At 51.7% G+C, this 26366-nt stretch overlaps 1 protein-coding gene across 1 annotated transcript in view; it reads left to right on the top strand.

Annotated features, from left to right (window-relative positions):
• Positions 1–983: 983 nt before the first annotated feature.
• Positions 984–26366, top strand: part of LOC310851731 (snake venom vascular endothelial growth factor toxin HF-like) — a 55864-nt gene continuing 30481 nt past the window's right edge. The window contains exon 1 of the mRNA XM_083754396.1: positions 984–1149. The gene's annotated coding sequence lies outside the window, so the exon portion shown is untranslated. The remainder of the gene's footprint in view (positions 1150–26366) is intronic.

Raw genomic sequence — 26366 nt, 5'->3', positions numbered from 1 at the left:
ATGGGAGGAACCCCAAAAGGACCGGCGGAAGGCAGAAAGAGTCCCAGGATGTCCCAGGGAAGGAAAAGGAACGAGGAGGAAGCCCGTGCGAGCAGGCGGGCTACGGGAGCACAGCAGATGCTCCGTTCAAGCCTCGGGGGCTTTCATAGAATGGTTGATTTGGAAGGGATCCCCTGGGGTCATCCAGTCTGACCCCCAACCCCCTGCAATGCAGGAAACGCAGCTAAGCCCTTTCCCTTCCGATCCTCTCCGGGTTCCACAGTTGTAAGGCACCCCCAGAGGTCATCCAGCCCAACCCCATCCCTGCGGTGCAGGAACCGCAGCTAAACCTTTTGCCTCCCCCTTCCGATCCTCTCCAGGTTCCGGAGTTGGAAGGGATCCTCAGAGGTCATCCAGCCCAACCCCAATCCCTGCGGTGCAGGAACCGCAGCTAAACCTTTTGCCTCCCCCTTCCGATCCTCTCCAGGTTCCGGAGTTGGAAGGGACCCCCGGAGGTCATCCAGCCCAACCCCATCCCTGCAATGCAGGAACCGCAGCTAAACCTTTTGCCTCTCCTTTCCGATCCTCCCCGGGTTCCGGAGTTGGAAGGGACCCCCAGAGGTCATCCAGCCCAACCCCATCCCTGCAGTGCGGGAACCGCAGCTAAGCCCTTTCCCTCTGCCTCTGCCTTCCTTCCCTTCCTTCTCCGCCGGCCCCGTCCAGCTCCGGCGTCCCGGCTCGGCTCGGCGATCCTCTCCTCGCTCTGCGAGCGCCCGGCCGCCCCACGTGGCTGGCATCCCGGCCGAGAAAAAAACAACCCGCCCGTCTCCCCGGCAACGGCGTTCCATTCCCCGCGCGCGTCATCACGCCGGCCGTTCGGGGCTTTGTTGACGTTGCCCGGCAACGGCGCCGCTGCCTTGGCGACGGTGGGGGGGGGAGCAGGCGGGGCGGGGCTTCCCGAGGGCAGCGCCAACGGCAGAAGCGAACCCTCCGGAGGCGGAGCCAGTCGGCTGCCGGCGCTCGGCGAGGCAGCCTCGAGGGAGGGGGGCTGCTCGCTCGGTCTCCCCCCCCCGCCCCATTGAAAGGAAGTGGGGCTCACGATGGATTTGTAGTAGAGCCTCCTCCCCACGGCTCGTTAGACGAATGCCAGGGGAGGGTTTTGTGTATCTGGTGAGAAAGAGGAGGAGGGGAATGTTTGTTTACTAGTAGGATGATGACATAGGGGTCCGGCATGTGGGGTGAAATGTGGGGGGGGGCGGGGACCCCTGTCGATCTGGGGTGGGGATGACAGCTGGTCAACGTAAACGGACTCCCCACGCCCTTACCTCTGCCAAAATACTGTACTGATATTGATTCACTGAGAAATATAATGCCTTGGCCCCCTTTGATCAGTGGGATAGATGTCAGGACCCCCCCCCCCCTGCAACCTAGGAATCGTTTGCTTGTGTGTGGATAAATCCAGTGATATTTGGAATGCATTAACAAGAATTGTAGTGACTTGTTAATAATTGCATCCTCGTCGGAATTCACCGTTGCATTGGCCGGGAATCAAACCCGGGCCTCCCACATGGCAGGTGAGAATTCTTCCACTGAACGACCAGTGATGCGGGTGGCGCTGTGGTCTAAACCACTGAGCCACTTGGGCTTGCTGATCGGAAGGTCGGCAGTTCGAATCCCCGCGACTGGCTGAGCTCCCGTTGCTTGGTCCCAGCTCCTGCCGACCTAGAAGTTTGAAAGCACGTCAAAGTGCAAGTAGATAAATAGGTACCGCTCCAGCGGGAAGGTAAGTGGTGTTTTCATGCGCTCTGGTTTCCATCATGGTGCTGGCCACATGACCCAGAATGCTGTCTGTGGACAAATGTTGATGCTGGATCTCCGTGTCCGGGCAGAACAATGCGGGTGGAGATGCTCCTTCAGGTATACTGGACCGAAGCCGTTTAGGGCTTTCACGGTCAGCACCAACACTTTGAATTGTGCTCGGAAACGTCCTGGGAGCCAGTGTAGGTCTTTCAAGACCAGTGTTATGTGGTCCCGGTGGCCGCTCCCAGTCACCAGTCTAGCTGCCGCATTCTGGATTAGTTGGAGTTTCTGGGTCACCTTCAAAAGTAGCCCCACATTGAGTGCATTGCAGTAGTCCAAGCGGGAGATAACCAGAGCATGCACCACTCTGGCGAGACAGTCCGCGGGCAGGGAGGGTCTCATCCTGCGTACCAGATGGAGCTGGCAGACAGCCGCCCTGGACGCAGAATGACCTGCGACTCCATGGACAGTTGTGAGTCCAAAATGACTCCCAGGCTGCACACCTGGTCCTTCAGGGGCACAGCTGCCCCATTCAGGACCAGGGAATCCTCCACACCTGCCCGCCCCCTGTCCCCCCAAAACAGTACTTCTGTCTTGTCAGGATTCAACCTCAATTTCGAAGGCGTTTGAATATTTTATTTATTGCGTTTCTATGCCCCACCCCCATTTCCTCCAAGCAGCTGAAGGCAGTGTACATATGCCTCTTCCAACTCCTCATTTAATCCCCGCAACAACCCTGCGAGGTAGGATAGGCTGAGAGGGGCAATGACTGCCCCCCAAGGTCATCTAGTGGTGTTGGACTAGATGACCATGGGGGTCCCTTGTGACTCTACAATTCTATGATTTTATGAACAGCAACTATTGATATTCTTCTGTCGTCTCTGGCAGAATAAAGGCCAGTCTTCTTTCTGCACTGGGCACCTTCGGACATCTCATTAATAAGGCACCTGCAAGCCCTTTTCTAATAATAATAATAATAATAATAATAATAATAATAATAATAAATTTTCTTTATACCCCGCCCTCCCCAGCCAAGACTGGGCTCGGGGCGGCTAACACCAGATACAAAAACGATTGAAATACAACTTAAAAAACAAGATTAAAATACAACATTAAAATGCAGCCTCCTTTCAGTAGAAACTCAAATCAAAAACTTTTGGGGGGATGAAAACGTCAAGTCTTCACCAAGGCTAACTATCCAGACTGGTCCTCCGTGGGCCAGAAAAAAGCCAGGGAAGTCCCCAAATAGGAGTTCCAACACAGAAAGAGAAAGGAAAAAAGAAAGAAAGAGGGGGAGGGAATCAAGTTGATTCCAAGCCAAAGGCCAGGCGGAACAACTCTGTCTTACAGGCCCTGCGGAAAGAAATCAGATCCCGCAGGGCCCTGGTCTCATGAGACAGAGCGTTCCACCAGGCCGGGGCCAGTGTTGAAAAGGCCCTGGCTCTGGTTGAGATATTCTTTATTAAAGTTGTATACCATTCTGCACCTGCAGACCTCAGGTAGGTTCACAGCATAAAAATATAAGATAAAAACGCAGGATACATAATAGGGTGTCTAGATTGCTTAATCGGCCAAAGGAGAAGCTGAACATTTTTGTCTGTTCAGTGCAGGGGCCAGCTCAGTCTCCCTGGGGAGAGCGTTCCACAAATGGGGAACCTCTTGTGGAGGAGACACACAAATAAGAACTTTAGAAGATACAGGGTCAGTTCCTATGGGGAGAGGTGGTCCTTGAGGTATTGCAGTCCTGAATCATTTAAGACTTTATAAGTCAAGAAGGAATGGCAGATGAAGATCATGGACTTTTCGGAGCTAGCCAACCTGACCGGAAGAGTCTGCGACCAGAAGAAGGAGGACTACCAGGAGGAATGGATGAAATTCAAAGACTATTTCGTTAAATATGTTAAGATAACTTAATTGGAAAAACTTGCAGATAGGCATAGGATTTAAATACGAAATGTTAGAGAATAACATGTTTAAAGTTAAAAGGAAAAGAAAGGAAGATATTAAGTGATTAAGTTAATTCTATGAGAAAATTGGTTTTGGAAAACTGTTACAGTAATATACACTGAAATTCAGCCAGGGGGATTTGAGGAAGTCACTTAACAATGTTACTAAGATTGCATTAAATACAATTAAGAGGTTTGTTTGTTTAAAAATCTTGGAAAATCAATTAAAAAAAATTTGGAAAAAAAAGACTTTATAAGTCAAGAAAAGCACTTTGAATTGGGCCTGGGAACTGACTGGCAGCCAGCACAGTTGGACCAGGTTGGGTGCAATAGGCTAAAACCGTCTTGCTCCGGTGAGCCATCTGGCTGCCAAATTCTGCACTGTTTCCGAACTGTCTTCAAAAGCAGCCCCATGCAGAATCAGAGCTAGCTGCTCCGGATTCCAGAGCGGTGCATGTGCTTTGCACCCAGAGGCAGGGCGTGCCACCCACGGGGCAGCGCCGTGAGTGTCCCACGGGGCAGGGCAGCAAGCACGGGGATGGCGCCACCCACAGCAAACGTCCCACAGGGCGCTGTCCGTGGCGAGCGTCTGTTTATAATCTACATTTTTATTGGGTTTTTTAACATATCATTTTCAACAGTCATATTACATAACTTTTCATCTTATACAATATTTTAGACTTCCATCAACACCTCTGATGGTTTTTCGTTCTTTATCACTTATTCTGCATTTCTTAATTTCACTATTACTCTTAATTGTCACTAACTAATAATTCTCCTCCTAGTCTTCCTTGCAATCTTTCGAATAATCCTCCTTGTAGTCTTACTAGCGTAATCTGTTCAATACAATTACTTTCCAAATAGTCTGTATATTTACTCCAGTCTTCTGAGAATCTCTGATCCCGCAGGTTTTGAATCCTTCCAGTTAATTTATCAAGTTCTGATTAGTCCATCAATTTCATCCTCCATTCTTCTTTCGTCGGTAATTCTTCTTCCTCCGTGGTGAGTGTCTTACTGGGGGCAGCGCGGAGAGTGTCCCAGGGGGTGGGGTGGGGATGTCACCCGTCTCAGGGATGACACCCGGAGCAAACTACACCTCCCGCACCCCACTTCCTCCACCAGTAGCCCCAAATATAAGGCATTGCAGTAATCTTAACCCAGAGTTTCCCTAGAAATGGAATTCTCAGAGAACAGCACAATCCTTTAGGTCTCTAACAAAGGAGAGTCTACCATACATATTAACTACTAGTGGAATATTTAGCCTTTGTTTTATTGGTCACCCCAATTATGGCAGGCTCTCCTTTCTGCAGGTTTTTTAAACAGAGCTTGGGCAGGCAAGTACGTTTCCGAGCACAATTCAAAGTGTTGGTGCTGACCTTTAAAGCCCTAAACGGCCTCAAAAGCCCAGTAGACCTGAAGGAGCATCTCCACCCCCATCGTTCTACCCGGACACTGAGGTCCAGCGCTGAGGGCCTTCTGGCAATTCCCTTGCTGCGAGAAGCCAAGCTACAGGGAACCAGGCAGAGGGCCTTCTCGGTGGTGGCACCCTTCCTGTGGAGCGCCCTCTCACCAGATGTCAAAGAGAACAACAACTACCAGACTTTTAGAAGACATCGGAAGGCAGCCCTGTTTAGGGAAGCTTTTAATGTTTAACAGACCACTGTATTTTAATATTGTGTTGGAAGCCGCCCAGAGTGGCTGGGGAGACCCAGTCAGATGGGCAGGGTATAAATAATAAATTATTCCTATTATTCCTATTATTATTATTTTGGGATTCTTTTGATGTGATTCCTGCATTGCAGGAGGTTGGGCCCTGTGGGGGGTGGGTGTCCCAACTCGACAATTCCACGGTTCTGTTTTGGTGCTCGTGCATGTGTGAACAATCATGCAAGGGATCGTGCAGCTGTGCGAGTAACGCTGTGTGTGTGTGTTTGTGGGAATGCATGTGTGTAAACGGAGACGTTTGCACCAGCTGGGGTGAAAGCCTGGCTGCATCTCCTGGCCTGTGATTGTGCAGAGACACAATCACACAAGGGGTGTGTGTGTGTGTGTTGCAGAGGCAGAGCTGCCTTATCTGGGTGAGTGTGCCAGGGAGGTTTTGTGTGCGAAAGGTGACTCCAGCCCAGCAGCGCGCTCCCAGCGCATTGCGTGCCAGCGGCCTCTGGCAGCGGCAGGAGCTCAGCCTATCCCTCCTCAGCTGTGGCTTCTGGCCCCGGACCAGGGGAATTTGGCTGGTGGCCTCGGTAAATAACAACAGCCAGAATTGGAAGGCGAAACTTGTTGCTAAGAGACCAATGTTTTGCTCCGGCAAAGCTGGGGCCTCCAGTCTGGCAGGGAGGCGGGCAGAGGAGCCTGGGAACAGGGACAGAGGGAGGAAGAGGGGGGGACGGGGACCACAGAATCATAGCATTGGAAGGGTCCCCCAAAGGTTATCTAGCTCAACCCCCTGGCAACTCAGCGGAAGTATAACTTCATTTCATTTTGGGTGGGTACTGCAGCCAGCAGTGGTTTCCAGCAACTGGTATTCAGAAGCATCGGTGCTGCCAGCTGTGGAGGCAGAGCCTAGCCTTTGAGGCTAGAAATAACCATTGATAGCCCTCTCCTCCTCTGTGAATTTGTCTAATCCGAAATGGAGGCAGTGAGAGATTTTACTTTCTTGGGCTCCATGATCACTGCAGATGGTGACAGCAGTCACGAAATTAAAAGACGCCTGCTCCTTGGGAGAAAGGCGATGGCAAACCTAGACAGCATCTTAAAAAGCAGAGACATCACCTTGCCAACAAAGGTCCGTCTAGTCAAAGCTATGGTTTTCCCAGTAGTGATGTATGGAAGCGAGAGCTGGACCATCAAGAAGGCTGATCGCCGAAGAATGGATGCTTTTGAATTCTGGTGCTGGAGGAGACTCTTGAGAGTCCCATGGACTGCAAGAAGATCCAACCTCTCCATTCCGAAGGAAATCAGCCCTGAGTGCTCCCTGGAAGGACAGATCCTGAAGCTGAGGCTCCAAGACTTTGGCCACCTCATGAGAAGAGAAGACTCCCTGGAAAAGACCCTGATGTTGGGAAAGATGGAAGGCACAAGGAGAAGGGGACGACAGAGGATGAGATAGTGGGACAGTGTTCTCGAAGCTACCAGCTTGAGTTTGACCAACTGCAGGAGGGCCTGGTGTGCTCTGGTCCAGGGGGTCACAAAGAGTCGGACACAACTAAACAACTAAACAACAACAAATTTTTAAAAAGCTGTTCCTGCATCCTGTGGGAGAGAGTTCCATGGTTTAACTTTGGGCTTCGTGAGGCCATCCGCTTCCCCAGTCCTTGGCTGAATGCCCCTGTTTCCCCCGAAGCCCTCTTTCTTTTGCTCTGAAATAAATAAAACCAATGTTTATGTGCAAGAGAGAGAGAGAGAGAGAGAGAGAGAGAGAGAGAATATTGACTCCTAATCACTTAGCCAGGTGAGTGTGTCTAGAAGTCAAAGGCTATCTCTTACCAGGCCAGGCAGCATTTTAGAAGGGTGGTTCTTTTCTGGATAAAAGGGGCTGATAAGAGACCTGGGGGGGGGGGGGGAACCTCCAGATACCCTACCCAAGCTTGCGCCCTGCAGAGGTCGCTTCAGTGCTGCAAATGCAAATGGCAGTTACAAGGAATGGATTATAAAATACACATTATAAAACAAATACATTTTAAAATAGGCCGGAACACATGCTCAACACTTCTTTTTCCCAACAGAGATGGGAGACCCTGTAGCCCTCTGAGAAGCTGCTGAACTCCCATCAAATCTCCCATCAAATCCTGCAAGGATGGGAGTTGGGGTCCAGCAATACCTGGAACATAAAGAAGGCTGATTGCTGAAGAATGGATGCTTTTGAATTCTGGTGCTGGAGGAAACTCTTGAGAGTCCCATGGACTGCAAGAAGATCAAACCTCTCCATTCTGAAGGAAATCAGCCCTGAGTGCTCACTGGTGGGACAGATCCTGAAGCTGAGGCTCCAAGACTTTGGCCACCTCAGGAGAAGAGAAGACTCCCTGGAAAAGACCCTGATGTTGGGAAAGATGGAGGGCACAAGGAGAAGGGGACGACAGAGGGCGAGATGGTGGGACAGTGTTCTCGAAGCTACCAGCATGAGTTTGACCAAACTGCGGGAGGCAGTGGAAGACAGGAGTGCCTGGCGTGCTCTGGTCCAGGGGGTCACGAAGAGGCGGACACTGACCTTAAACCCTTTCATTTTATGTATCTTCACAGATATTCTAAGATTATAATACAGTGGTACCTCTGGTTACGTACTTAATTCGTTCTGGAGGTCCATTCTTAACCTGAAACTGTTCTTAACCTGAAGCACCACTTTAGCTAATGGGGCCTCCTGCTGCCACCGCATGATTTCTGTTCTCATCCTGAAGCAAAGTTCTTAACCTGAGGTAATATTTCGTTAGCAGAGTCTGTAACCTGAAGCGTCTGTAACCCGAGGTACCATTGTATTTTTCAATTTTTCCCTCCATTGGTTCACCCCCTAGCTCTTCTGCATTTTCCCAATTACTCGCTACAACCTGTCTGGCTTCCCAGATCTTTGCAATCCTTATTTCACCCCTCCTTGCAGCAACCCCTTTTGAGCCTGGCCGCGTTCGGTCCCATTTCACACATGGGAAAACTGAGGCGGGGAAGGCCGTGTCTTGCCCAAGGCCACGCACTGAGATCACAGAGACAGAGGCCTGGTTCTAGTTTCAGTTCACCCGGTCAGACTCTCTCTCTCTCTCTCTCTCTCTCTCTCTCTCTCTCTCTGTTTTGCCTCATCTGCAAAACAGATTCAGGAGGAGTGCCGTGTGTGTGTGTGTGTGTGTGTGTGTGTGTGTGTGTGTGAGAACCCAGAATCTGCACCTCCCTCTCCAAAGTTCTGCCTGCCTGCTCCTCTCCCTTAGCTGCCCCAGCCCAGCCCTTGCCAGTCACCCAGGCTGCACTCACCCTCCCCACCCCCGCCGTAAGGTGTGTACCTGCTCTGGGTTAGCCAGGGGGTTCTACGGAGAATTTTGGCAGGCTGGGCGCATTCCTCCGAGGGGCTGGCAAGAGCCTGCGCCTGCTCCCTCCTTCCTGGAAGTCCTGTTGCTTACATAAACAGCATTTGCTGGAGGCCCCTCCACGGCTCTGTTTGTTTGTTTGCTTGCCCGCCTGCCTAGAACTATCGGGTCGCTAAGGAGTTTTTTTTTTTGGGGGGGGGGGTTGCATAGCAGGCCTCGCCTATATATTTATATACACACTGTTGTCACAAAGCCAGCCTCCCCTTGCTTCCTTCGCCCCACGCTTCTGTGTGTTTTTGCCCTCCTCCCCCAAAGAATAATAGAACTGTAGAGTGGGGTGGGATACCCAGAGGTCATCCAGCCCAACCCGCCCCCGCAAGGCAGGAGTCGCAGCGGAGGGATCCCCCGACAGGTGGCCTTCCACCCCCTCTTGAAAAACCTCCACCAAATGGGGGTCCTTCATCTTCCGAGGGAGTCCCTTCTACGGTCTTAGCAAAAATTATTCCCGATGTTTAGCTGGAATCTGTTTTCTTGTCCTTTGGGTCGGGTCCCATGCACAGAGTTGGAGGGTATCTTAAAATAACATAAGAACAGCACCCCGGAGGAGGTCAACAGTCCATCAAGTCCAGCGTCCCCTTCTCATGATGTCCGGCCAGATGCCCATTCCGGGAATCCCGCAAGCGGGACCCGAGTGCGAGAGCAACTCTCCCCTCCTGTGTTTTCCACCAGCAGGTATTTGCAAGCAGAGGCAGGGCACAGCTGTCCTGACCTCAGTTTCCATCAGTAGCCCTTTCCTCCACCAATTTGTGCGATCCTCTTTAGAGTCACCCAGGTTGGCTGCCTATCTTCCCTGCAGCAGTGAGTTCCGCAGTTTAGCTCTGCGCCGCCTGAGGAAGTCTGTCCTTTTATCCGTCCCGAACCTTCCATCATTCAACTTTGTTGGAGGCCCACGAGCTACAGAGAAGAACTCTTCTCTGTGCACTGGGAGGTCCCCTTGTCCAGCTCAAGACATGCAATGTCAGATGTAAAAGATGGAGATCTTCAGGGCCAGGAGCTGAATGCATCTCTCCTGGACCCTTCCCAGGTTGACCCCTCCCAATAGCACTTCTCCCCCTCCTCCTTCCGAGGCGTAAGCTGCCAGCCTCCTCCTTGTTGCCCCTAGTAGAGCTCAGCAGGGAGAAGGCTGGAGCAGAATTCCTTGTCATTTGGCTCTGGCGCCCCCTACTGTCGGGCTCCCTCACTACTGCCCTACCAGCTGCCTGGACACATTCCAAGCGAGCAGAGCCCATTTCCGGAGGCACGTCTGTCCCGCTCTGGAACAGCACGTACCATGAGGGCGTTTCAGGCTTAGCCTTAGTTCTGGTCCTGTCTACAGAGAGCGCTGGGCTCATCGTCAGTGAGAGAGACCTCCAGGTTATGTTTGAAGAGCAGGACTCTGCAACAGTGCCCGCCCGCTAAATGATGGATGAGGGGTCCCCGCAAGAACATCTATGTCCCATCGTCTCCCACTGCTCCCAATATTCCTTATGGAGGACCCAGTGGCGGACTTTAAAATTTCAAATTTCAGAGGCACCCCCCAACCTCTCGCCTTCCGCTCTCCATCACTGTTGCAGCGCCCCCTACAGGTCCCTCTCGGCTCGCCATCCAGTCACTCTGTCCTAAATCCGCCTCTGCTGGAGGAGTGGGCTATCAATGGCGTTGGCTGCTAGCCACGATGGATGGCCGTACTCTGCCGCCTCCACAGTCGGAGACTGCAATGCATCTGAATACCACTTGCTGTTGCGCTCGGTCTTGCTTGTGGGTTTCCCTTGGGGGGGGCATCTGATTGACCACTGCGATGCTGAATTAGAGTATCTAATTAGAGAACCATAGAATTGTAGCGTTGCTAAGGACCCCCAAGGCTCATCTAGTCCAACCCCCCTGCAATGCAGGAATCTCAGCTAAAGCACCCAAGAGGCCGCCCAGCCTCTGCTTAAAAACCTCCCAAGAAAGGCGAGTCTACCACGTCAAGTGGGAGACCGTTCCGCTGTCGAACAGCTCTTACTGATGTCAGAAAGTTCTTCCTGTGGTTTAGCTGGACCCCTGGACCGATCCAGCAGCCAGCCGGCCAGCCAGCGTCTTCTTACGTTCTTGCGCCAACCTTCAACACCTTCAAAGCAATGCGCACACACAGCCACGTATCTGGGACCCCAGAGCGCCAGGCCAGAGGGGTGAGCCTTTGGGCAAGCTACGGGCTTGTAGAGGGGGCGGGATCCTGAGCGCGGCAGGTGGACCCACGCAGCACTCTGGCCTCAGCCTTGCGATGCCTTTGGCGTCGCCAGATCGCAGTGCGCACGGGGCGCCACTTCAGAGAAAGGATGGGCAAAAACGCAGCAAGCAAACAGACCCCCCCATCTCTGCCCCCTCCCCTTCGAAGCGGCTGCGCCTGAGCATCCTCTCTGAGCAATGCACCTCTTCTTCCTAAGGGGTCCCCCGGTTTGATCTCTCCCGAGACGGGGGGGGGCTGCGCGCGCGCAATGCTGGGGTGTGCGCTGGGGGAGTGCCTCTCCGGCTGACTGTCCCCGCAGACGCACGCAGATGCGCGGGCGCGCGCGCCAGCGGTGGCCGCCGGAAGCCCGCGCGCCTCGCCGCCGGGCTGCTCCATATAGAGGCGCGCGGCTATTTCGGGCTGCGGCGCTGCCGAGCGAGCGAGGAGAGGGACTATTTATAGCACCCGCAGGGTAAAAATGGAAGATGCTCTCCTGAGCTGCCCGAAGGAGCGCGCAGCGGGTTGCGGGGATGGAATGGGGGGGGGGCAGGCGAGGGTGGGGCACCTTAGGTGCACCCAGAACCTGGGTGGATGGGTGCAGAGAAGGAACCTGGTCCCTTCTTAGCGGGGGGGGGGGGGGGCTCCCGGGTCCCTTATTCCCACGCTGGGGGGGGGGGCGCATCTTGAATAAAGGGAGCTGCAGAGCTCTGAGCCTCCAAATTGGCCTTGGGCACCACCACCCAGGCCAAACCTCCGTGCCCCCCCGCCAGCCCTCCGAGGTGCTCGCCTGCTCCAAAGCTCTTGGGTGCAAAGTCCAAGGGGATGGATGAATTCCTTCCTTCCTTCCTTCCTTCCTTCCTTCCTTCCTTCCTTCCTTCCTTCCTTCCTTCCTCCCTCCCTCTACGAAGGAGCTGGGCTTGATCCGCACGGGACCGCGCCTAGAAGATCCCCAGGAGAGTCTGCGCAACGACCCAGCAACCCAGATACCAGATCCCCCCTAGTAGCAGGGGGGAACTGATGGACCATTCTGCATGCCAAGCAGCTTATCCAACGCGCTCTCTCCCGCTGCTCTTCGCGCGGCTCTCTGCTGCCCTTTGGTGGCCGCTCTCTGCAGGAGCAACGATTTGTGGCTCTCGAGTACTACAGTGGTACCTCGGGTTACAGACGCTTCAGGATACAGACGCTTCAGGTTACAGACTCCGCTAACCCAGAAATAGTACCTCGAGTTAAGAACTTTGCTTCAGGGTGAGAACAGAAATCGCACGGCGGCAGCGGGAGGCCCCATTAGCTAAAGTGGTGCTTCAGGTTAAGAACAGTTTCAGGTTAAGAACGGACCTCCGGAACAAATTACCGTAAGTTCTTAACCTGAGATACCACTGTAGAGAGAACATTCTCGCCCCTGAAAAGAATTCAGAATTCTAATAAGTGCGAACTATTGGTGGGCAGGGGAGACCCAGAGCGGACCCCCGTGCATGCGCACACAGCACATACAGACCAGTGAGGAACGGTTGAGGGACCTGGGTAGGGTACCTGGAGTATCCAGTTTGGGGCACCAGTTAAAGAAGGATATTGACAAGCTGGAACAGAGAAGGGAAATCCAGATGATCGAGGGTCTGGAAACCAAGCCTTATGAGGAGCGGTTGAAGGAGCTGGGTCTGTTTAGCCTGGAAAAAAGGAGACTTGAGAGGAGATAGGATAAAGGTAAAGGGACCCCTGATCATTAGGTGCAGTCATGACCGGCTCCGGGGTTGCGGCGTTCATCTTGCTTTATTGGGCAAGGGAGCCGGCGTACTGCTTCCGGGTCATGTGGCCAGCAGGACTAAGCCGCTTCTGGCGAACCAGAGCAGCACACGGAAACGGCATTTACCTTCCCGCCGGAGTGGTACCTATTTATCTACTTGCACTTTGTGCTTTTGAACTGCTAGGTTGGCAGGAGCAGGGACCAAACAACAGGAGCTCACCCTGTCGCGGGGATTCGAACCGCTGATCTTCTGATCGGCAAGCCCTAGGCTCTGTGGTTTAGACCACAGCGCCACCCCGCTATCTTCAAATATCTAAAGGGCTGTCACACGGAAGAGGGAACAAGCTCAGGAGCATGAAATCATAGAATTATAGAATTGTAGAGTTGGCAGGGACCTAGGAATTGCTGCTGAAGAATCTCTGGCAGATGGCCCTCCAGCCTCTACTTAAAAACCGCCGAAGATGGAGAGCCCCCCACTTTCTGAGGGAGTCCATTCCACATTCGAATTACTGTCAGAAAGTTCTTGCAAATGTTTAGTCAGAAACTCCTTTCTTTTACTTGAATCCATGGGTTCGGGTCCTCCCCTCTGCAACAGGAGAAAGCAAGTCTGCTGCATATAAACCTTTAGAAATTTGAAGATGGCTATCGTATCTCCTCTCCTCTTCTCCAGGCTAAACATTCCCAGCTCCTTCAACCATTCCTCACAGGGCTTGGTTTCCAGACTCTCGGTTTCATCTTGGTCACCTTCCTCTGCAACACCTTCCAGCTTGTCAATATCCTTCTTAAACTGGTGTCCGAAACTTGACACAGGACTCCAGGTGTGCTCTGACCAAGGCAGAGTAAAGCATTTCACTATGGGGATGTGGGTGGCGCTGTGGTCTAAACCACTAAGCCTCTTGGGCTTGCTGGTCAGAAGGTCGGAGGTTCAAATCCCTGCGATGGGGTGAGCTCCCGTTGCTCAGTCCCTGGCTCCTGCCAATCCAGCAGTTCAAAAGCACGTCAAGTGCAAGTAGATAAATAGGTACCGGTCCGGCGGGAAGGTCAACGCCGTTTCCATGTGCTGCTCTGGTTCGCCAGAAGCGGCTTAGTCATGCTGGCCACATGACCCGGAAGCTGTCTGTGGACAAACGCCGATCAGAAGGTCGCGGTTCAAATCCCCGTGATGGGGTGACCTCCCGTTGCTCGGTCCCTGCTCCTGCCTACCTAGCAGTTCGAAAGCACGTCAAAGTGCAAGTAGATAAATAGGTACCGCTCTGGCGGGAAGGTAAACGGCATTTCCGTGCCTCTCTGGTTCACCAGAAGTGGCTTAGTCATGCTGGCCAAGCTCCCTCGGCCTATAGAGTGAGATGAGCATGCAACCCCAGAGTCGTCTGAGACTGGACTTAACTGTCAGGGGTCCTTTACCTTTTTTATCATTTCACTTGATCTGGACCTGAGACTTCTGTTTATGCAGCCTAGCACTGCATCAGACTCTTGGCTCCTGGACAGCTTGTGGTCTACCAAGACACCTAGATCCCTTTTACACATGGACTGCTATCACATCTTAGTCTCCACCCCCACCCAGGCTAAACATACCTAGCTCCCTGAACCATTCCTCAAAAGGCTTTCTTTCCAGACCCTTGATCATCTCGCTCGCCTTCCTCTGCACACACATCCCCCTCCTTTTGTCAAATCCCAATCTGTGATGATCAGGCTTTGCTGAAATCCCCCACAACTCCACTCCGAGGCCTGAAAAGGAAATTTGTTCATTTATTTGGATGATTCAGATGCTTCCCTTGGCACAAGCTGCTGGCATCTTACAATAAAAACAAGTAAGTAAGAACACACACACAAAAAATCAATTAAAACACACAACAGCAAATCACTGAATGGGCGGTTAGTAATATTCTTTTATTTAACCGTTCAGTAAATCTCTTATCTTGCCCTTTCTTCCAAAACAGAAAGCATCGAAATGTTAAAACAGTGCAATTTAAAATAGATGAAAACCCATTTAATCCTGCTGTGTGCCAGAGGGCTTTGGTATCCCTGCTATTACGCATTGCAAGTATTTCGGGGTGTCAAAAGGGGCCCCTGGAGACCAGGGTTCAAAGCCCCACACATCTGTGAAGATCACTGGGGTGCATAATAGCACCCCACTAGAAATCTCAAGAGCCTATCCCAAAAGATATGGGGGTCTAGTTCTCTTGGAACATCTAACTCACTGCCCACTAATCCAAGGGGAGACTGAAGGCAGTGTGGTGTAATGGTTAGTGCATTGGAGACAAGTGCCGTTGGCATAACCAGAGGGGGCAGCTGCCCCCCATCAAGTAAAACAAACAGACAAACAACTAACTGAGGTTACTAAAGATGTCGTGGAGGGCGCAGGTTTACATCTTCACGGCGGAGCTATTTGAAAATATAGTCAATGTAGTTTCAACTTTTAGATGTATAACGGACTTGATATTTTATGTAATTCTGTAGTCCTCCACTGTAACCGAAGTTGTCCATGACTTTGGTGTTTTGTTCTTGTTGAAGAGAGTAATAAACAATATTTAAGACCTACCCGTGGTCTTGAGCAACCTGGCCACAGAATTCTGTACAAGCTGAAGTTTCCAAATCATCTTCAGGGGCAGCCCTACTAATAACACATTGCAGTAATCTAACCTTGAGGTTAAGGGACGCGGGTGGCGCTGTAGGTTAAGCCACAGAGCTTAGGGCTTGCCGATCAGAAGGTCGGCAGTTCGAATCCCCGCGACGGGGTGAGCTCCCGTTGCTCGGTCCCTGCTCCTGCCAACCTAGCAGTTTGAAAGTGCATCAAAGTGCAAGTAGATAAATAGGTACTGCTCCGGCAGGAAGGTAAATGGCGTTTCCATGCGCAGCTCTGGTTCGCCAGAGGCGGCTTAGTCATGCTGGCCACATGACCCGGAAGCTGTACACTGGCTCCCTCGGCCAATAAAGCGAGATGAGCGCCGCAACCCCAGAGTCGGCCACGACTGGACCTAATGGTTAGGGGTCCCTTTAACTTGTACTAAAAAAGAATTACTGCTTAAAAACATTTAGAACATCATTTATGAGCAGCAGCAATCGGACACCTGAACCCCTATTTATTATTATTTCTTTCTTTATTTGCATTTACACCCCACCTTTTTCTGGAAGGTGCTCAAGGTGGCATACATGGTCCTCTTCCTCCTCGTTTAATCCCCACGACAACCCTGCAAGTAGGTTAGGCGGAGAGGCAGTGATGGGTCGAAAGAGAGCATCCTTCCTAATACCAGTTGCTGGAATCTAGAGGAGGGGAAGGTCCCTATAGTTCAAGCTCTGGTTTTCCCAGTAGCAATGTATGGAAGTGAGAGCTGGACCATAAAGAAGGCTGATCGCCAAAGAATGGATGCTTTTGAATTCTGGTGCTGGAGGAGACTCTTGAGAGTCCCATGGACCGCAAGAAGATCCGACCTCTCCATTCTGAAGGAAATCAGCCCTGAGTGCTCACTGGAAGGACAGATCCTGAAGCTGAGGCTCCAAGACTTTGGCCACCTCATGAGAAGAGAAGACTCCCTGGAAAAAACCCTGATGTTGGGAAAGATGGAGGGCACAAGGAGAAGGGGACGACAGAGGACGAGATGGTGGGACAGTGTTCTGGAAGCTACCAGCATGAGTTTGACCAAACTGTGGGAGGCAGTGGAAGACAGGAGTGCCTGGTGTGCTCTGGTCCAGAGGGTCACGAAGAGTCGGACACGACTAAACGACTAAACAACAACAGAGGAGGGGAAAGTGTTGCTCTTGTGAGTACAGGAACCTGGACTTTTCTTAGGTTCTTATGGAACCTCCAGGTCCAGGGGCAGTCTATCTAGGTTCCTAGGTTCTTATGGGTATTCGGCCACTCTGAGAACAGGATGCTGAGCTATTTGGGCCTCATTTTGCTCTTCTGGTGTCCTTAACCTATCAAAACTAACAGCAGAAAAATATTTTATACACCTTCCAAGGACCCAGAAGCCTGAATGAAAATCCTGAGCAACCTTTGGGATTGAAGCCCCCAAACCGGGACCTCCCTCCCTCGGGAGACAACCCAGTCCAAGGGGCACTTCTCCTGCGTAAGGGCCATCCAGGGGCTTGCGCAGGAGCATTTCCCGCGCGGCAGCGCCCCCTTGTGGCTCTGACCCGTTCGCTGCTGCTGCCCTTAATGGGAACCCCACTGCCCTCACCTTGCCTGGGGTGAGTAAGAAACCAGGGGGCTGTCGTGGGAAACCTGTTGCCAGGATCCAGGATATCTGGGTCCCCCGCCTACACCCCGCCTTTGCCACGAAGTTCAATGGGTGGAGCAGGGTCAGGTCTAAATAATCGGAGGGGGGTATAGTACCCAGTCTCCAGTTCTCCCAGTAGCCCCCCCCCCCATGACCCACTGGGAAGAAGCCCAGAAACCAGCGGGACTGCGGCGCACATCCAGCCCACGCGCGCCGAGCTTGCCGGTGCCTAAAAGGAGCCCAGGCCTCTCCATCAGGGACCCAGGAGTCCGGGCTCCCCCTGGACTCGGAGCACGGTTCCTGAGGGATGCTGGCGATGCTGGAGGAGGCTCTCTTCCCAGCCGTAACCATTGCGCCCTACTGCCTCCGGCCGCGCGCGCCGCCTCTGAATCAGCCCCTGCCCCTCGCTCGCTCCGGCCCGCGTCATCTCGGCCTGGCCTCTGGCTCCTGCGGCTATTTATAGCTCACCCGGCGCTAAAAATAGCGCGGGGGCCGGTGCGCAGGTGCCCCCTTGAGCGCCGCGCGTCAGCCGCGCTATTCTTAGCTGCCGCGCCTTGCGCGCTTGCCCGCCCGGGGACCCGCACGCAGGCAGGGAGGCAGACAGGCTGGCCGGCCAGTCCGCTCGGGCTCCATCCTTCTCTCCCTTTCCAGGCTTTTCTCGGCGCGCTCCTGCTTGACATCACGCGCGTTCTTGCGGGCCAAGCCCTCCGCCTCCCCGAGGGCGGATTCACAAGTGACGCGCAGAACGCGCCTCCTGGGCTGGGACGGAGAGGATGAGTCACTGGGAAGGGAAAAGACAGGCGGGCTCTGCAGGTGGAGGAAAAGGAGGAGGAATTAGGCGTTTCAGGGAAGGTGAAGCGAATTAAATCATAGAATCGTAGACTTGGAAGGGGGCCCCTGAGGTCATCCAGTCCAACCCCCTGCAACGCAGGAATCTCAGCTAAAGCATCCCTGACAGATATCCATCCAATCTCTGCTTAAAGACCTCTAAGGAAGGGAGTCCACAACCTCCCAAGGGAAACCTTTTCACTGTCAAACAGCTCTTACCGTCAGAAAGTTCTTCCTGATGTTTAGTCGGAATCTCCTTTCTTGTAACTTGAAGCCCTGGGTTCGAGTCCTACCCTCCAGAACAGGAGATAATAATAATAATAATAATAATAATAATAATAATAATAATAATAATATTTTTATTTATATCCCACCCTCCCCAGCCAAGACCTGGCTCAGGGCGGCTAACGCCAGGTATAAAAACAATTGATTAAAATACAACTTTAAAACAAGATTAAAATAGGACATTAAAATGCAACCTCCTTTCAGTAGAAACTCAAATCAAAAACTTTTGGGGGATGAAAACGTCAAGTCTTCACCAAGGCCAAATATCCAGACTGGTCCTACGTGGGCCAGAAAAAGCCAGGGAAGTCCATCACAAAAGGTGAAAGGAAAAAGGAAAGAGGGGAAGGGGATCAAGTTGATTCCAAACCAAAGGCCAGGCAGAACAACTCTGTCTTGCAGGCCCTGCGGAAAGAAATCAGATCCTGCAGGGCCCTGGTCTCATGAGACAGAGCGTTCCACCAGGCCGGAGCCATCACTGAAAAGGCCCTGCCTCTGGTTGAGGCTAATCTGACTTCCTTAGGGCCCGGGACCTCTAGGGTGCTGCTATTTATGGACCTTAAGGTTCTCCGCGGGGCATATTGGGAGAGGTGGTCCCGTAGGTACGAGAGTCCCAGGCCGTGTTTCATCTTCCGTATGACAGATAGTGATCGCATCACCTTTGTGGTGTAGTGGTTCAGAGCGGTGGACTCGTAATCTGGGGAACCAGGTTCGCTTCCCTGTTCCTCCACATGCAGCTGCTGGGTGACCTTGGGCCAGTCACACTTCTCTGAAGTCTCTCAGCCCCACTCACCTCACAGAGTGTTTGTTGTGGGGGAGGAAGGGAAAGGAGAATGTTAGCCACTTTGAGACTCCTGAAGGGGAGTGAAAGGCGGGATATCAAATCCAAATTCTTCTCTTCTTCTTCTCTCAGTCTCCTCTTTCCCAGGCTAAACGGACCCAGCTCCTTCAACCGTTCCTCATCGGGTTTCGTCTCCAGACCCTTGATCGTCTTGGTTGCCCTCCTCTGCACACCTTCCAGCTTGTCAACACCCTTTTTAAATTGTGGTGCCCAGAACTGGACACAGAAGGCTCAAGACACCAAACTGGGAGGGGTGGCTAACACCCCAGACCTTGACAGATTAGAGAACTGGGCCAAAACAAACAAGATGAATTTTAACAGGGAGAAATGTAAAGTATTGCACTTGGGCAAAAAAAAATGAGAGGCACAAATACAAGATGGGTGACACCTGGCTTGAGAGCAGTACATGTGAAAAGGATCCAGGAGTCTTGGTTGACCACAAACTTGACATGAGCCAACAGTGTGATGCGGCAGCTAAAAAAGCCAATGCAATTCTGGGCTGCATCAATAGGAGTATAGCATCTAGATCAAGGGAAGTAATAGTGCCACTGTATTCTGCTCTGGTCAGACCTCACCTGGAGTACTGTGTCCAGTTCTGGGCACCACAGTTCAAGAAGGACACTGACAAACTGGAACGTGTCCAGAGGAGGGCAGCCAAAATGGTCAAAGGCCTGGAAACGATGCCTTATGAGGAACGGCTAAGGGAGCTGGGCATGTTTAGCCTGGAGAAGAGGAGGTTAAGGGGTGATATGATAGCCATGTTCAAATCTATAAAAGGATGTCACATAGAGGAGGGAGAAAGGTTGTTTTCTGCTGCTCCAGAGAAGCGGACACGGAGCAATGGATCCAAACTACAAGAAAGAAGATTCCACCTAAACATTAGGAAGAACTTCCTGACAGTAAGAGCTGTTCGACAGTGGAATTTGCTGCCCAGGAGTGTGGTGGAGTCTCCTTCTTTGGAGGTCTTTAAGCAGAGGCTTGACAACCATATGTCAGGAGTGCTCTGATGGTGTTTCCTGCTTGGCAGGGGGTTGGACTCGATGGCCCTTGGGGTCTCTTCCAACTCTATGATTCTATTCTATTCTATTCTATTCTAAGACATTTTGGTGCCTGATCCCACTCTGTGGGAAGGCCTTTGCCCCCAGAAAATAAGGTAAACTGCCTCTGCTTTTGGAGGCTCCATTTGCACAGCCCTTTCAGTTCTGCCCTCCAAAATCTGGTCACTGTCCCTTGTCCCTCCCAGAATCTGCCGCCTGAGTCAGCTGCATCATCCAGCCTCATGACAGGGCCGGCACCATCCTTCCAGATATACAGACCCCGCCCTCCCCAGCCAGCTCAGGGCAGCTAACAACAGTAAAATTACAGTAAAAACATAATGGGGGGGGATTTAAAAATACAGGTTAACATGCAATTTAAAATACAGCTTCATCAAAACCATAAGGGGAGGGAAACATAAGGGTCAGACTGAGTCCAAACCAAAGGACAGGCCGAACAGCTCTGTCTTGCAGGCCCTGCAGAAAGATGTCAAGTCCCGCAGGGCCCTGGTCTCTTGTGACAGAGCGTTCCACCAAGTCGGGGCCAGTACTGAAAAGGCCCTGGCCCTAGTTGAGGCCAGCCTAACCACCTTGCGACGTGGGATCTCCAAAGTGTTGTCATTTGTGGACCTTAAGGTCCTCCGTGGGGCATACCGGGAGAGGCATTCCTGTAGGTACGAGGGTGCTAGGCCGCATAGGGCTTTAAAGGTCAAAACCAGCACCTTAAACCTGACTCTGTGCTCCACCGGGAGCCAGTACAGTCGGTAAAGCACTGGGTGAATATGCTCCCATGGCAGAGACCCCGTAAGGAGTCTCGCTGCGGCATTCTGCACCCGCTGGAGTTTCTGGGTCAGCTTCAAGGGCAGCTTCGCATAGAGCGAGTTACAATAATCAAGCCTGGAGGTGACCGTTGCGTGGCCACTGTGGTATACTGCATGCCAGAAAAGTAGAACCTCCATGGACAGGTGCAGTCTACCTCTGCGTGACCAGGTTCCTGGGGGGGACAAACAAGAAGGGCAGGCCATGCCTTCGGAGTTTCCAGAGGCATTTGCTTGGCTCTACTTGGTACAGAGTGTTTTCCTCGCCCTGACCCAGCACACGGCAGCTCTTAGGTTCCTGTGAAATTTAAGCTACCCAGTGGCGTAATTAGGTAACTTTAGACTCTGGAAATAGTAGTCTTAAGGGCCACCCCTCCAAGTATTGCTTCATTTATTTATTATTATTTATTTAGAGCATTTGTACCCTTCACTCTTCAACCAAGCAGCTTGGCTCATAGGTGGCTTATGAAAACAAGGCAGTCCCTATTAGTAACTTTGCATTAATATAACGTTTTTGTATGTTCTCTCTGTTGCTGCTTCCGTTTTCCGTACAACCGCTTAGATGTAATAAATAATAATACATCTTTATTTATATCCTGCCATCCCTAGCCGAAGCCGGGCTCAGGGGGGCTAGCAACAATAAAATAATACAACATGTAGTTTAAATATATCAAGCGGTATAGAAATTAAATAACTGAAGCATCAAAAAAATCAAGAAACTCTCTTTTATCTGTCCTGAATTTTCCAACATTCACCTGCTTTTAAAAGGTAAAGGGACCCCTGACCATTAGATCCAGTCGTGGCCGTCTCTGGGGTTTCGGCGCTCATCTCGCTCTATAGGCCGAGGGAGCCGGCGTACAGCTTCCGGGTCATGTGGCCAGCAGGACTAAGCCACTTCTGGCGAACCAGAGCAGCACACAGAAGCGTCGTTTACCTTCCCGCCGGAGCGGTGCCTATTTATCTACTTGCACTTTGAGGTGCTTTCGAACTGTTAGGTTGGCAGGAGCAGGGACCGAGCAACGGGAGCTCACCCCGTCACAGGGATTCGAACCGCCGACCTTCTGATTGGCAAGCCCTAGGCTCTGTGTCTTAACCCAAAGCTTTGCATGCCTACAAATTCTTGTGTTGTGAGTGTTCCTTTCAAAATGTGGTTTCCCAGCCCAGCTACCCCCACCTCATCCTCTTGAAGGAGGGCCCTGGACATTTGCCCTAAAGTCCTATCCTGATGGGCTGCCTCATTTTGCAGTATCTGTGTGACTGATTTATTTTTTTAAAATAAAATAAAATAAAAACCAGAGTTGAGTTTAGCATGCGGCTTGCAGAGAGGACCGTGGCCACTAGATGGCGCAATTAACTTTATAAAATAGCAGGAGGTTTCCTAATTCCAGCGACAAATAATCCAGAATATTTTGCTATGGAACCGAACACCAGGGAAGGAAAATCCCAGGACCTCCTTCTAGTGTTGCAAAACATGCTGGCGAGAGTGTTGGGGTGGGGAAGGGAGTTGTACACGGTCCAAGAGTTGTGCCCCATTTGCAAACACCCCTGTACGACCTTCCAAAGAATCGGGGCCTTGACCCTCCGACCCCCACATGTTGGTCTTTCTGGCTTGAGTGCCTTCTGCAACCAGACAGGCCCCATCTGGTCTACACAGGAAGGGTGCTGAATAGCAGCAATCAGCTGAGGGGAGCAATTTCTGGGCTGGCCTGATGGTGTTGTTGTTATTGGAGTTTTTTTGCTGAGAGGCAAATGCCAGATTCTCCAGCTGTTGGTTTGGTTTCTGTAGCCTATAACTGTCTGCAGTGCACGGAAGCCCACAGAATGGATCCTTGCAGGGAACAGTGTGAATTACCTTGTTATGGAAATTACTGGGGGTTGCACATCTTTAAAACTGTTAAATGTTACAGATTGTTGTTGTTGTTTAGTCGTGTCCTCTCTTCGTGACCCCCTGGACCAGAGCACGCCAGGCACTCCTGTCTTCCACTGCCTCCCGCAGTTTGGTCAAACTCATGCTGGTAGCTTCGAGAACACTGTCCCACCATCTCGTCCTCCGTCATCCCCTTCTCCTTGTGCCCTCCATCTTTCCCAACATCATGGTCTTTTCTAGGGAGTCTTCTCTTCTCATCAGGTGGCCAAAGGATTGGAGCCTCAGCTTCAGGATCTGTCCTTCCAGTGAGCACTCAGGGCTGATTTCCTTCAGAATGGAGAGGTTTGATCGTCTTGCAGTCCATGGGACTCTCCAGAGTCTCCTCCAGCACCAGAATTCAAAAGCATCCATTCTTCGGTGGTCAGCCTTCTTTATGGTCCAGCTCTCACTTCCATACATCACTACTGGGAAAACCAAACCATTGTGACCCCTTGCAACTCTACAATTCTATGTGTAAGGCAGCTAAAGGGGTTTGATTGGGGCTCCCCCCAACCCCAAGACACCCCTTCTCTTTCCCACATTGCTGGATTCCTGCAATGTGCTCTTTGTGGAGCTTTCTTTGCGCCTGATCCGGAAACTGCAGCTAGCGCAGAATGCTGCAGCACAATTGCTGACAGGAGAGAGGCCTTGTCCACATATAGCATCTGTGCTCAGAGATCTGCCCTGGCTGCCAATGTGCTACCAGGCCAAGTCTGATGCATTACTATTCATGTGTGACACCCTTAACGACTTGGGATCAGTTGACCTGCGAGAGCGCCTTGCCCCATAAACAACCAGCCGACCACTTCGATAACAGCCGTTCAACCTTTGGAAGAAATCTATCTTTCAGTGCGGCAGCACTCACCCTGTGGAACTCCCTGCCTATTGAAATCGCGCAGGTGCCTTCACTGTACAGTGGTACCTCCGGTTACATACGCTTCAGGTTACATATGCTTCAGGTTACAGACTCCGCTAACCCAGAAATACTGCTTCAGGTTAAGAACTTTGCTTCAGGATGAGAACCGAAATCGGGCTCCAGCGGCGTGGCAGCAGCAGGAGGCCCCATTAGCTAAAGTGGTGCTTCAGGTTAAGAACAGTTTCAGGTTAAGAACAGACCTCCAGAACGAATTAAGTACTTAACCAGAGGTACCACTGTAAAGGTAAAAGTAAAGGGACCCCTGACCATTAGGTCCAGTTGCAGACAACTCTGGGGTTGCAGCGCTCATCTCGCTTTACTGGCTGAGGGAGCCGGCGTACAGCTTGTGGGTCATGTGGCCAGCAGGACTAAGCCACTTCTGGCGAACCAGAGCAGCGCATGGAAACGCTGTTTACCTTCCCGCCGGAGTGGTACCTATTTATCTATTTGCACTGGTATGCTTTTGAACTGCTAGGTTGGCAGGAGCAGGGACCGAGCAATGGGAGCTCACCCCGTCGCGGGGATTCGAACTGCCGACCTTCTGATCGGCAAGTCCTAGGCTCTGTGGTTTAACCCACAGTGCCACCCATGTCCCAGACTCAGAGTCTACATATGTGTAAATAAAGGTATACATCCTGAAAGATATATTCTGTTCTCACAGTGGCCAACCAGATGCCCGTATGGGAAGCAGGACCTGAGAGCCCCCAGGGAACGCAGAGCTGGCTCTCTTTTCAAGAAGGGTGTTTTACGGACAAGGAAATTCATCCCATTCCAATGGACCACAGCGAAGGTGTGTGACCGTGTCTGTGAGAGCAATGGAGGGGGAGGTCTTGAATGGAGGAGGCGAGTTTTCCACACGGTGGACAGGATCCACTAGGTCACTGGAAGCGGGCGGGGGCGGGGCGGAGATAGATGGATGGATGCAGAAGACAATAATAGACAGACGGGGCGATGGGAAACTGAAGAATGCCGTGAGAGAGTCGGATAGAGGAAATAACAGATAGAGGGGCAAGGGTGAAAAGCTGAGCGGCCAGCTCATTATGGGATGGATGGAGCAAACTCTGCCAGCAATGAGCAAGGCCCCCGCCCTGTCCATCATCCCGTCTGGTGAGAGACACAGCCTGTCAGCCCAGTGCCATGATTCTGTCCCTCCACCTGCAACGATGAAGGGTATTTAGCAACACAGCTGCATCAGGCCAGGCCCCATGGCCCTCCCCACAGAGCGTCCCGCTCCGTCCGTCCACAAATTGTGACTCTCTCTCTTCTGTCTGGTAATTGGGACGCCCCTCTGTGGATTTCATAGGGAGACAGGCTTGTCAGCACACATTAGCCTTGATAACAAATGGAACCCCTCAACGGTTATGTAATAAACAAAGAACCGGCCTTATTCCCTTATGGGGAACACAAGAGCCCTTACAGAGTCCTTTGCAGGCTCTCCATCGGTCAAAGAAAATAACAGAGGCCAAGCAGAGAATATTGAGAAGCAAAGCAGCTAGTAAGCCTGATCTTTATTAACTGTTGCAACAGGGTGCTCCCCTCACACGCAGGAAAGGAGGAGGAACCCAGAACCCAGGTGTGCCCACTAAATTGCCCACCCTGGAGTCCAAGACTACCCCCAGAAATATCATACCTACATCACAGAAGGGTTGTAGCCCAAGACCACCCCCCAGATACATCATACCTACATCACAGAAAAGGCAGTCTACAACAGAAATCTGAATGTGTTGTTTTTCTCCTGTCTGGCAGGTTATCTGTTAATGCTCACTTGATTGGATACCCTGGGGAGCCTGGCCAGTCTTTTGTAATGACAAATACTTAGTTCCTGAGCCAGCTCACAGGCTCACCCTATTCATACACAGACAGACATACCCTTAAGACAGGATTTGTGAATGAAGGAGGTGGTGGGACAGTGTTCTCGAAGCTACCAGCATGAGTTTGACCAAACTGCGGGAGGCAGTGGAAGACAGGAGTGCCTGGCGTGCTCTGGTCCAGGGGGTCACGAAGAGGCGGAAATGACTAAACGACTAAACAACAACAACGGGTCACAAGGGGTCATCTAATCGAACCCCACTGCAATGCAGGAATCTTTTGCCCAATCTGGGTTTCGAACCCACAACCCTGAGATTACTGATAGCCAGAAGTTGTAAAATTGAGACAACACCTGCAAGAATAGATTGGCAATTGTTAAGTTGTGGGTTGACAAGTTGTGGGTTGACATAGCAGACGACACAGCGATTTCTCCAAGTAGCTCTTTATTTTGTAAGCTGGAATAGAACTGACTGCAAACAGCTCAGCCGGCCTGCTTTTATAGGCAGCCGGCTGTCAACATTGTAGCAACAACAGCCCAGAGTTCCCGCCTAAAATAACTGACGTGGGCCTGAGGGAAAACTATCTACAGACCTGAGTGAAAACTATATACAGTATCCCCCTGCTGGCCCAGGGTGAAACTTCACTACATAACACCCCTCCCCACCGAGATAAGGCGTTAGTTACAATCGTAATGGTTTCCTTATATACAGCACTACGCGTAATGGTTCAATTAGGCACAAAAGCATATTGGTTACATTTCCCATACTTAGACCAACAGTGATACATGTCCAACAACATAGTCCTTTAAATAAGTTGGGCGCTTGGAAACTCTGCCAGACCGCCGGGGACTGGTAGCCAAGTCCGGAGGGCCACCCAGTTCTTGCTGAGGCTGTGGTGCGACCCTAGGTGGCGTTGGAACCAACTCCCCTGGATCCGCTGCTGTGGGTGGAGCCTCCGCAAGTGGAGTGGTCTGAGTCTGTGGTAAGTCTGGC

Source organism: Podarcis gaigeae (assembly GCF_964106915.1).
Source record: "Podarcis gaigeae genome assembly, chromosome: 8".
NCBI classification, from domain to species: Eukaryota; Metazoa; Chordata; class Lepidosauria; order Squamata; family Lacertidae; genus Podarcis; species Podarcis gaigeae.
Note: the sequence above shows the minus strand (reverse complement) of the source record. Positions and strands in the feature narration are given on the sequence as shown.